This window comes from Protopterus annectens, chromosome 5.part0 (assembly GCF_019279795.1).
Source record: "Protopterus annectens isolate FY-2018-M chromosome 5.part0, PAN1.0, whole genome shotgun sequence".
Lineage (NCBI taxonomy): Eukaryota > Metazoa > Chordata > Ceratodontiformes > Protopteridae > Protopterus > Protopterus annectens.
In genome coordinates, this window is record NC_056735.1 from 1,983,404,200 (window position 1) to 1,983,417,562 (window position 13,363).

General features: G+C 41.8%; 1 protein-coding gene across 3 annotated transcripts in view; it reads right to left on the reverse strand.

Annotated features, from left to right (window-relative positions):
* Positions 1 to 13,363, reverse strand: part of DACH1 (dachshund family transcription factor 1) — a 1,758,683-nt gene that overhangs the window by 515,420 nt on the left and 1,229,900 nt on the right. The gene's annotated exons all lie outside the window — the stretch shown is intronic.

Here is a 13,363-nt window from a genome sequence, read left to right on the forward strand (position 1 = left end):
ACTTTGGATTTGTAAAAGGAGGAAGAGTCACCATTGCATACTCCAATAACCTCACTATCTCCCATCCTAAACAATCTATCTCATCCTTTACTCCTGATGAAGTACTGGCAGGTAACCTCAAGCTTTATGACTATACTACCATTACTGTAGTTGCCATCTACAGTCCACCCTGGCACAACCTCCCTTCGTTGGAAAACATTTTCTCATATCTCTCTCAAAACCTCCCTAATGAAACCATCCTCCCTGGGGATGTAAATATAAATTGGCAAACCCTTAGTAACCCTAACTCTTCACATCATATAAATGTATATGGATTTACACAACTAATCTGTCAACCATGCCATACAAATAACTCTCACTCTCCAAGCACCCTCATAGACTGGATACTTGTCTCAAATCCCTCTAAATACCACAGTCCAGAAACACTCCCTGACACCCTGAGTGACCACTCACCAATTAAACTGCTGAGGTATACTCACCATCTATCTAAACCACACAGATTCATCTCATGTTGTAAACTCTCCAACTTCAACCCAGAAACATTTAATACCCTCCTTTCTAGAATTAATTGGAACTTCCTCACCCAGCTCCAACCTGACGAAGCAGTCCAACCTTTCAACTCAACTTTCCTTAACATCTTAAACTCACTTGCCCCACTCCAGAAAGTATGGATAAAAACTAATATATCCCCTTGGCTATTTAAAATTACTCACTCCATTATGAAAGCCAGAGATAGGGCTTAGAAAACATGGATAAAAATCTAAACTTCCTGCCGACCTGCAAAGGTATAAAGAATTAAAAACCAGACTAAAAAACTCATCAATAAGGACAAAAAATATTTTTTACTAGAATCCTCCAACAACTCTAAAATTTGATCCAAAAAAAAATCTGGAATGCCATAAACCAAATACTACACCCTGGTAACCCTACTTCTCCCAATCCATGTCCAGACAAATCACCTGAAGTGACAGCTAACACATTCAATACCTATTTTGTTGAATCAATATCCAAGCTATTTAACCCCAACCCCAGCTCCTCCAATACCAATCCTTCTAACTGCTCTGAACCCTCTGTAACTACCAACTCCACTAACACTTTCTCCCTTAAACCTGTTCCCATTAGTTAAATTAAAACTCTACTCTCCAAGTTAAACCATGCTCTGTATCTGCTGACAATATCCCTTCATATTTTCTCCATATAGCTGCCCACTCTCTTGCTCTGCTTGTATCTATCATAATCAATTGCTCCATCTGTGAATCTAAAGTTCCATCAATCTGGAAACAATTCTACACTCTACCTATTTATAAAAGAGGTAACTCCTCTGAAATCTCAAATTTCAGAACTATTGCTATCCTCTCCTCTCTATCAAAAGTCTTAGAAAAATGCATACATACACAAGTTATGCAATATCTCCTACAGGAAAAACTACTCACTCCATCACAGCATGGCTTCCGAGCCAAACATAGTGCCACCACTGCTTTACTGTCCTTTCTCAACACTACTTATTTAGCCAGAGATGATAACAAACTTAACTCTTGTCTATTTCTTGACCTCTCAAAGGCTTTTAACACTGTTTTCCACTGTCTACTACTGAACAAACTGTCTGACCTTAACTTCTCCCCAGATACAGTTGCATGGTTCTCTGGCTCTCTGACTGGCTGCAATCAGTGAGATGGCACTCTAGACTATCTACTCCCCTTCCAGTAAAAATGGGTCTCTCCCAAAGGATCTATTCTTGGACCACTACTTTTTAATATCTTCACCAACTTACTCTATTCTTCTTGTCCACAATCTTCCATAGTCCAATACACAGAGGACTCTACAGTCATCACCATTGCCAACTCTCCTTCTGAACTTCTAAAAGCTACTCAATCATTATTCAACTCAGTAGAGACATGGCTCTCCAATAATCAGCTCAACTTCAGCCTTAAAAAAAGCAAAACTGTTACTTTTTCTCCCCCAAAAAGCTAATTGCATCAAATCTTCCTTCTCCATAATGTCCCTAAACAATACTCTTATTGAAGTAGACTCTAGCACAAAACTCCTCGGCATAACCACTGATGATCAGCTGAAATATGGCCTTCACATAAATAATTGCATTAGAAAAGCTCATCAAAAACTGGGACTACTGTATAGAAATAAAAAAATTCTCACCACTGAAGCCAGGATTACACTCACACATGCTTATCTGCTTCTGTGCTTAACATATTGCTCCCAAACACTAACTAATCTCAACTCCACCCTGCTTACTAAACTTGAGTCAACCTATCAGAAGATAGCTAGATTTGCAAGCTCAACAAACCTATAAATCCCACCACTGTCTCTCCCTAAAATACCTAAATTGGCTTAAACTACCTCACCAGCTTCTCCTCTCCCAGCTGCAAATCATACACTCCATTCTATATCAGCCAGCCTTCTGTCCAGTTCTAAGCCTCCTCATCTCCCACTATTGCCCTACAAGGCAACTCAGGAGCTCAACCCGGGATCTATTACAAATATACAAACCCAAGTCCAAAACCGGGTATAACATATACAGCTACCACCTATCTATAGCATGGAACAAACTTCCGCTTGAAATAAGACCCCTAACACATCCCAAACAATTTAAACTGGCCACAAAAAAGTACTTTATAAGGCACTGGATCTGCAACTGTTCTCAGCCTCCCTGAACATATCCTTTTTAACAAACTAGCCATAATTATTTTCTCTCCTTACTTTTCCATCTCATAATCATCCTCTACCATTATTTATCTACTCCTTCCTTTTTCCCCTGTCCGCCTCTTCACTTTCTTTCTCATTCCATAGCTGCTTATACCTCTTAGGATACTGGTACAGTTCAGGTATTACATAACAACTCGTATAAACATCAAACTACCTTTGCTTCTCATGTAACTTCTTATGCATCTGAAATTGTAACACAGTACTGTTGGCATTTTCTTTTGATTTTGTCTTTTAAGTATTACTGACTACTGTATTAGTTCTTAAACTGCATTGTAATTGTAAACTTGTTTGAATTATTTAGAGCTTTTCTCCCCGGGCCTCTACTGGAAAAGGGCTTTTGGCTCAGTCAGACACTCCCAGTCAACAAATGTAAATAAAATAAATAAAAACTTAAATAAATAAATCCAACAAGCACAAACAAGCTAGCAGCCAAGATAAAAGGTTTCCTGGAGTAGAAAATCAGTAACAGTCCACAAAAATAACTAGTAAACCAACCAACTCTTGAAGGAGCCACAGTGCTAAAAGTATTAAAACCAAATCAAAGATGTTAAAATCAAAATAAGCGTTTTATTTCCAACTGTGGCTCCTTCAAGAGTTGGTTGGTTTACTGGTTATTTTTGTGGACTGTTCTTAAATAAATAAATGGCTTTTCTTTTTCTTCCGAAAACCTGGTTGGCTAAATATTTATTAATGTATTGCTTACACTTGTCATTTCATAACTTTATTTCAGTAGGGAATAAATACAGTACATGTTTCTGGGTAGTGTAGGAGTGTGCGTTCTAGTGGTGGTGTTGGGGGCTAATGTTTTAGCAGGTATGGGGCTAATTCAGGAGCTGTTATGCAATTGAGAAATGCTTCAGCCCTGCTAATGGGTAAGGAAAATGGTGAATGGTGCTGAAATGTGTTGGATACATAAGGAACGCAGATGCAGCCTGGGGTGGGGAGCAGCAAGGGTTTGGGGATACCAGTAGCAGTTTCCAAAAACAAGGTACAGACTAATTCTGATATAAAAGGGTGACTGATGCAGGATCATACTGTCTGTGAACAGTAAGTTAAAATTGTTTTAGTTTCTGAAGTTTAATTATATTCCACAGTATGGATGTTAGTGAATATATGTTTAGTTGTAAGTGAATGTTGATGCTTTTATTTATAAAGCATTTTAATAAAAACTGGTACGAAAAAAGTGTATCTAAGTCATCAGGGTTCATGAGATGCATGTGTTACTATCACACTGTAATACTCAGGAATACATAGGATATGAACTATCTTGCACAACATAAACAATGATTGCAGGGACCCTTACTGGCTTCAAGAGAGTGCTGTAGAGCCAAAAGGCTCCCTAGCAGGAGTGTGAAACTTGATAATATGCGTCCCGAAATTAAAAATATTTATGTGCGAATTAGCACAACTATCAGTGGATGGTGAAAGTCAGTGTTACACATTTAAAGTGCTTTTTGCAGGGCCCCCTGTGCCTCCAGTGTGAGAGACTGTACCCTCATACACCCACCCGTTACATATACTAAATCTGAGATTTAGAGATACAGCAAGTTAAGAGTTAGATTGGATTGCCATGCTTTGCTCTTGCCAAAACTGGACGGAAGCCACACTCATCATACAATCCTAACCATGTTTATCTCCTCCCTTTCCTACCCACTCCACCTGCATCCTTGCCCATTTTGTGACATAAAAGATCACACCAGAACAGGTGAGATGTCTTCATTTCTTGGTTGTGACCTCAATCACATCATCTTAGCAATGCTTTTCCTTTAAAAAGGCAGATCCAAGGTGGAGTTTTACCAATTCTAGCATTCTGTTTGTTTTGCTAAGCGGAATATTGCAGTTTGTACAGTATTTTCTGGACTGACAGCAGTGTGGTATGAGAGTCTATGATATCCTTTCACTTCTATGATTCATACATGCAGCAAGTGAGTAAGCGATGGCTGAAGGCTTCCTGTTCTACACAAAGTAGATTTTTTTTTCACAAAATTATTATGGTTATATTAGAGGTGAATTAAACGTTTTGGAAGTTATTCTGAAATATTTAGTGCTTATATGAAGCATTAATTACCATGAGTCAGTGTTTCTTTTTTTTTTTGGTTTGTTTTCCTTTTATCTACTGTCACATAATATGGTTAGATTTCTTTTAAAATACATGTTAAGTTCCCTAACCACTTCACCACATTTAATTAAAAAGGTAATATATAGTACAGTTGTGTACACTTACCATAAATGTAGATGTTCAAGTGTATTCACTATTGTAGTCATTACATTTGGGTTATCTGCTTGCAGGTTGCCCTCAGTCAGCCTGATTAACAATGTCTTGGGTCCTGAGTTGGTTGCTGTCCCTTCTTCCTTGACATCAGGTCATCAGGGGTATAAAACATGCAGCCGACGCCATTACATCAGTTTTTCTTGCCCCAGATGTCAGGTGGCCCCCTAATGGGAAGCAATTAAACATAAAAGCACAAAGATATACCTCCAACAAAAAAGCAAATACACCAAAAAGGCTTTTAAGTATAGTAAAGGAAAAAAGAGGTATAGCCAAAAGAAGTTAGGTGGCTGAAGGGAGGGTAACCAGGACTGCAGCAGTGAATACACTCGAACATCTACATTCATGGTTAGTGTACACAACTGTACTATGTTCTTCGTGTTTCACTGTTGCAGTCATTGCATTTGGGTAGATTCCCAAAGCTATGGTTGGGAGGTGGAATTTGATAGCATTAGGGCCAGCTATAAGGCCCTGCAAGACTGCAGTGGCAAATCCAGCTCTGGACTTAGAGAAAATTGGCAAATGATAATGCTTGGTGAAAGTATGTACAGAACTCCAGGTAGTAGCTCAGCTTCTAGGATGTCCCTGGTAGGGATGCCTCTGAGGAAGGCTGTAGAGGTAGATGCAGCCCTGGTGGAGTGAGGTCTGATCCCCTGGGGGATAGGTTTTCCATGGTGCTTATAGCAGAAATTACTACAATGGCTTATCCATTTAGAAATGGTTTGCTTTGAAATAGCCTTCCCCTCTGCCCCTGCAGCAAATGCCACCAGCAGTTGTTCAGATTTCCTTTGAGGTTTAGTCCTGTCCAAGTAGAATATAAGTTGTCTGTGCACATCTAAGGAATGCAGAATCCGTTCCCCTTTATTCTGTGGATTGGGAAAGAATGTTGGCAAATGAATGGACTGATTAACAGCCACACTGGATACCACCTTGGGCAGGAAGGATGGATTGGTTCTGAGGGACACCCTGTCCGCATGAAAGATGATGAAAGGCTCCACTGCCATAAGGGCCTGTAATTCAGATGCCCTTCTAGCTGAAGTAATTGCTAAAAGGAAAGCTGTTTTCCAAGAAAGAAATTTTAAGTCTGCAATAGCAGCTGGCTCGAAAGGAGGTAGAATGAGTTAAGGTCCCAGGCTGAGGTTGGAGCTCTCCTGGGTGGTCTCACATTTTTGGCCCCTCTGAGGAACTGCTTGAGCAGTGGATGAGAGAAGAGGGGAGGTTCTGTGTTATAATGAGCTGAAATAGCTGCGGTATGGATTTTAATGGAGGAAAAAGACAGGCCCTTGTGAAGCATCACAGTTAAGTATTGTAAAATCTGAGGTAAATTGGGTGCTGCTATGCTTATCCCTTGAGATTGGTTCCAGGCGCAGAATCTTTTCCATTTTTCAGCATAAGATTTTCTAGTACTAGGCCTCCTTGCCTCTAAAATGATATCCATCACAGGTTTGCTGAGGGATGGTAAAGAAGAGATTAAGTAATTAGCCAGGCTGCAAGGTTCAGTGTTGGAAGCTGAGGGTGCAGAATCTGGTTCTCCTGCTGAGACAGCAGGGAAGGAGTCTAAGGCAGGTACCATGGAGATAACCATGACACACTGCGCAGGAGAGGGTACCAATGTTGGTGTGACCAGTCTGGAGCAATCAAAATCATCCTTGGTTTGTCCTGTTTGATTTTTAGTAGTACTTTGGAGAGCAGAGGCAGAGGGGGGAAGGCATAGACTGATAGGTTTTTCCAGCTGAAGGACAGAGCATCCACCTTCCAGGCTTGTTTGTGGGGAGTCCTTGTGCAAAATTTTTCCAATTGGTAGTTATGGGGAGAGGCAAACAGGTCTATATCTGGGCTCTCCCATTTGCTTGTCAACATGTTGAAAATCCTTGGTTCCAGTTTGGGTCCATGAGGTTTCTGCTTAGTCCGTCTGCCAGTGTATTTAATTTTCTTGGCAAGAATTGAGCTTGTAGGTGCACTTGGTAGCTCAAGGCTGTGTTCCACAATGTCATGGCTAGTCTGAAAAGGGGGTAAGAATGTGTACCCCCCCCTGCTTGTTCATATACCACATAACAGTGGTGTTGTCCGTCTTTATCATTAGTTGTCCTGGAAGAATGTAGTCCTTGAAGGCTGTCAGAGCATTCTGTACAGCTAACATTTCTTTTTGATTGATATGCAGGTGCATTTGACTTGGGTTCCATTTGCCCTGAATGCACTTCCCTGGCAGGTGAGCCCCCCATTCATAGTCTGAAGCATCTGTTGTTAGGGTTTGGGTGGCAGGGGGTGGTGAGAAAGGTAGTCCCGTATTTTGGTGGCAGGCCTCTGCCCACCAAAGGACCTCTAGGCGTAGGCAAGGTATGATAGGAATCATTGCTTCTAAGTCTTGAGAATGTTGACACCATAGGCTTTTTAGAAACAGCTGTAGTTTCCTCATATGCAGTCTTGCATATGAAATTAGAAGAATGCAGGAGGCCATGAACCCCAAGGCTTGCAGTAATTGTCTTGCAGATAGCAGGGTTTTTGTGGCCACTTGTTTGAAGTAGGTTGTCAAATGAATTTGCTTTTCTGGCATGAGGTAAGCCATCTGGGAAGTTGTATTCAAGCTTGCTCCCAGGAATATAATTTGTTGACAGGGTACCATGTGTGATTTCTTTTCATTTATGGTGTACCCCAGACAAGTTAGAACCCTTTTTACAAAGGCCAGATGATTCAAAAGTATGTCCTGGCTTTCTGCCTGAATTAGACAATCATCCAGGTATGGGTATAACTGGAGCTAGGCACGTTGTGAATACCCTGGGAGCATTAGATAAGCCAAAGGGCAGTGCAGAGAACTGATAGTGCGTGTAGCCTGCTTTGAAGAGTAGGTATCTTCTGCAAGATTCCCTGATTGGGATGTGCAGGTATGCTTCTTTTAAATCTAGTGTTGCCAACCAGGCATCTTTGCCTAGCATAGGAAGTAATTGGTGAAGAGTCAGCTTCTTGAATTTTGGAACCTCCAAAAAGGTGTTTAGAGTAGACAGGTTCAGAATAGGACACCATGAATTGTCTTTTCTGGGTACCAGGAAAAGTCTTGAGTAGAAACCTTGTCCCTTTTCCTCTTCTGGTACCAGTTAAATAGCCCCCATGCTTAAGAGAGAAAGTATTTGTTTTTGGGCCTCTGCCCAATGATTTGGGGGTAGGTCCGGCCACCCACTTGGTGTTGGCAATGTGTGGAAGTGAAATCTGTATCCCTGGGACACTATATTTATAACCCATTTGTCCTGGGTAATGATTTCCCAATTCTTTGCATGAAGAGCAATCTTTCCTCCCAAAGGGGCAGTCAGCTGATAAGTGCTTGGAAATTTTAAAAGGAAGTCATTGAGACAGTTTACCATAGGGGGGAGTCTTATTATTCCCAGACTTGGAAGTGGAGGCCCCCCACTGCTTATTTCTGTGAGTCCCCTAGGACTGAAACCTGGGGTATTTGCTGTGTCTTGGTTTGGCTTGAGAAGACCTGAAAGGGGCTGGAAAGGACCAATTCTTAGACGGCCAGTGTCTACTAAATCTAGGAGGCTGAATTTGTAAAAAATCTTTAACAGTTTGCATAGATTTAGCGTTATCTTCCATCTTTTTAAGAACTTCCTCAGCCTTGTTGTCAAACAGGCAGTCCTGATTTAAAGGAACATCCAAGAATTTAGCCTTAACATGATCAGGCAAAGATTGCTCCTTAAGCCAAGCATGCTTTCTGAGCACAGACCCAGTAAAAGCAGCCCTGCAAGAGGCCTCTAATGAATAAAAACCACATTGCAAAGTATGTTTTCCAAATTGTTCGTCAGAATGCATTAAATCCTGTAATTCTTTATTTTCCACACAGTCAGGAATCAACATCATTTTCTGTTTAAGCAGTCCAATAACATGTTGCTTATATTTTAACACATGAAACTGGCAGTTTAAAGCCCTAATGGCCAAGGTTGCAGAAGTGTAAACCTTCTTACCCCATCTATACAGCACCCTGGAGTCTCTATCAGAAGGGGTAGGATTTTTAGTAGTAGAAGCCTTAATGCCCTTGGGACCCTGTGAAATAGTCTCTCGATCTGCAATAGAATTTTTGAAAAGGAACTTGTGGGACTCAGGGACCTTGTAGTATCTGTCTGGTTTTCTGGGAGCAGGAGGCAGGGAATCAGGGGCTAAACTAGATTCCGAGAAAGCATCATCAACAATGTCTAGTACAGGAGGAGTAGCTAAAGGCCTATGAGGTAGGAGAAGGCAATTCCTAAGCCTCTTTTTTGAATCAGAAAAATCGTGGCTTTCCCAGTGGAAATGCTCCCTTAGAGTATGTAAGGTTTCCCCAAAAGAAAAATCCTCAGGAGGGGAAGCAGAGGGAATAGAGTCCTCTGCATCAGAATCCTCATAAGTAGGTAAGGGCAAATCCAGATCATCAGAAGAGTCAGAAAAGACAAAATCCTGATCAGAAAATTCACAATCAACCTCAGTCCTAGGCCTCTTAGAAGGGGGTGGGGGGGTGGCTACCCCTGATTAGAGTTATTAGATCTTCAGCCATTCTTATCATTTGTTTTTTAGGCACAGAGGCCTAAGCATGTGGCCTCGGCATCGGTTTTTTAGACATGGATCAAGATTTAGGCCTAAGTAATGAAGGAGGCGTTGATTTAATATGCAAGTCTGTAGGCCTGAATACACCCTCAGAAGCCGGTGTCTGCACAGCGGCTTCGGACCCATCCAAGGTAGAGACATCCGCGGGTTCCATAGCTGAAGCATTTTGCAGCATACTGGACTCCGAATGGGTCTCAGTAGAGGCCTGCGAATCAGAAGTAGCGGGTATTAGGGACTACAAAAGGGCCTCACAGAGTACCGGCGAACTGGTGACTGGCTTAGGAGAAGCATCGTCGGCAGTTTTGGATCTCGGTGGCCTGTCTTTGTCTTTATCTTTGCATTTTTTCAGAATCCCGGTAGTTGGATGGCTAACCAATGACATTTCTGGATAATTAAACCGAGAACCAAAATATTTGGAGGCGAAAATATACCGACGACGGATAGTGCGCTGATTAAATAAAGCACAAAACTGACAGCAAGGTACATCGTGGTCAGGGCCTAGGCAAGGAATACAGTATGAATGAAAATCTTTGTGAAGTATTTGCTTTCCACGAGTAATGCAATTATTAACTTTTACTGACATTGGTAAGGACATTGGTAAGGAGCAAAAAAAAGTTTCCCCAATGGGGTACTTAGCTTTAGTTGAAGACTTCGGTTCTGAAACTTGAAAACGAACATTTCATGAGTCGTCCAACTGGCACTTGCGAACTGCTTCTGCTTCGGGCACCACACGGCAAGAAAGAATGATGTAATGGCATCGGCTGCATGTTTTATACCTGACGTCATGGAAGAAGGGACAGCAACCGACGCAGGACCCAAGACTTTGTTAATCAGGCCGACTGAGTGCAACCTCCAAGCAGATAACCCAAATGTAATGACTGCAACAGTGAAACACGAAGAACATCTATATTTATATCTATATATATATATATATATATATATATATATATATATATATATATATATATCTATATACATATCTATATATCTATATCTATCTATAAATGTGTGTGTATATATACATATATACATATATATATATATATATATATATATATATATATATACATATATATATATATATATGTTCGTCGTTGACGATGACCAAGGATATCACATCGAGGAGGTTGACGGAGTACAGTGTGTCCGGTTGTGGCTGATCAGTCTGATGTGAGCTCGGAAAGCTCTGCTGCACGTCGGGCACAAATCGTCTGATGAGTTGGTTGGCAAACAGTTGGATATGGATTTACGCATCTCATGCTTCCTCTGCACCTCTGCAGTCCTACTCTGCTCATAGGAAGTAGTGTCTTTGCTGATGCAGCTTTGCCAAGCAGGACGGTCTTGTGCTAGAGTTTCCCAGGAGTCTGAATCAATGCCAAAGCTCTTCAGAGAGATTTTCAGACTGTCCTTGAAGCGTTTTTTCTGCCCACCTTGTGTGCGTTTGCTTCCTGAGAGTTCACCATAGAACAGCCTCTTGAGGAGGCATGTGTCTGGCATATGTACAAGGTGGCCTGCCCACCTGACTTGGGCTCTCCTCAGCAGGGTGTAGATACTTGGCAGTTCAGACTGAGAGAGCACAACTGTGTCTGAAACTTTGCCCTGCCAGGTAATTTTCAGCAGCCTTCTTAAGCAGTTCATATGAAAATGATTCAGCTTTTTGTCATGACGCTCATACACAGTCCATGTCTCCCAGGCATACAGTAGTGTGGGCAGTACGACTGCCTTGTACACCTTCGGCCTTGTGGACAGTTTGATGCCTCTCCTCTCCCAGACTGACTCCCGCAGCCGTCCAAATGCAGAGTTTGCCTTGGCAATGCGTGTACCTACCTTATCATCAATGTTCACAAATCGGGAGAGTGTGCTGCTGAGGTATGTAAACTTATCAACAGCCTTCAGGATCTCACCTTCAGCGGTGATAGTTGATTCCACATATGTCTTCTGCAGTGCGGGCTGATGCAAAACTGCAGTCTTTTTGGTACTGATTATGAAGCCAAAGTATCTGCAAGCAGTGGAAAAGCAGTTCATGCTCTGCTGTATCCGGGCCTCTGTGGCAGCGTTAAGTACGCAGTCATCCACACAAAATCATCTTTAACCTTGGCCTGTAGCTTCTGCAGGTTGAAGAGACCGCCATCAGTCCTGTATCTGATCTTAATACTGGTTTCTTCATCATCGCAGAAGCCATCTGAGAACATGTCCGAGAATATCATGCTGAACAGCATAGGTGCCAGTACACAGCCTTGCTTGACTCAGTTGGTGACTAGGAAGGCATCAGAGGAGTCTCCCTCATCCAGTACTCGAGCTCGCATGCCATCATGGAACTGGTGCACCATACTGATGAACTTGTCTCTGAAGCCAAACTTCTCCATGATCCTATATATACACATATATACATATACATATGTATATGTACATGTAAATCTGTCTGCAGTAATTAACACTTTGCAAAAGAATTAACCATTTCTAAATATCCCCTTGAGGTTTGCACAGTTTAAGCTGTTTAGATGTTCAAAAACACGGGTTTCTATTTAGAAAAATACATTTGGTTCCTTTCTGACATGTAAAGGCATTTTTTTTTAATTTTCAGGCCCTTTTTGAAGCACCCCTGACATTCTTCCATTTGGTGTGCTGCTTGGGATTGTCTGTTCCTTAAACTAAGGTTAAAGCTGCTTAAAATAGTCCAGAAGCACTGGTGTAAAACAGTTCATATGAAGATTGTATAAAGTATAATTTACTTGCAATTCAGATGATGAAATATCCCTATTTTTATATTACATAAAAAAATCCCTATTTTTATATTATATTGCCACTGGGGGTGCACAAGCCAGTGCATTTCTTTGTGCTGGTCCCAAGCCCGGATAAATGGGGAGGGTTGTGTCAGGAAGGGCATCCGGCATAAAATTTTGCCAAATCATACCTGCGGACAACAGTACAGATATACATACCGGATCGGTCGAGGCCTGGGTTAACAATGACCGCCACCAGTACTGTTGGCCAACAGGGTGCTGGCAGAAATTGGGCTACTTTTGGCCGAAGGAGGAGAAGAGGGGGAAGGCATGCCCAAAGGCAGGTAAAAGCTAGGACTGTGATAGTGAGGGTCGGAACTTTGAATGTTGGCAGTATGACTGGTATAGAGAGAGAGCTAGCTGATATGATGGACCGAAGGAAGGTTGGTATATTGTGTGTGCAAGAGACCAGATGGAAGGGGAGCAAGGCTAGGTGTATCGGATGTGGGTTCAAATTGTTTTATTATGATGCAGATGGGAGGAGAAATGGCGCAGGGGTTATCCTGAAGTAACAGTATGCTAAGAGTGTTTTGGAGGTGAAAAGAGTGCCGGATAGACTGATGTTTATGAAGCTGGAAATTGATGGTGTAATGATGAATGTTGTTAGTGTATATGCTCCACAAGTTGGGTGTGCGATGGATGAGAAAGAAAGATTTTGGAGTGAGTTGGATGAAGTGATGATGACTGTACCTAAGGATGAGAGACTGGTGATTGGAGCAGATTTCAATGGGCATGTTGGTGAAGGGAACAGAGGGGATGAGGAAGTGATGGGTAGGTATGGTGTTAAGCAAAGGAATGCAGAAGGTCAGATGTTAGTGGATTTTGCGAAAAGGATGGACATGACTGTGGTGAATATGTACTTTAACAAGAGGGAGGAGCATAAGGTGACATACAAGAGTGGAGGAAGATGCACATAGGTGGATTATATCTTATGTAGAAGGGCTAGTCTGAAGGAGATTGGAGACTGTAAAGTGGTGGCGGGGAAAGCGTAGTTAGGCAGCATAGGATGTTGGTTTGT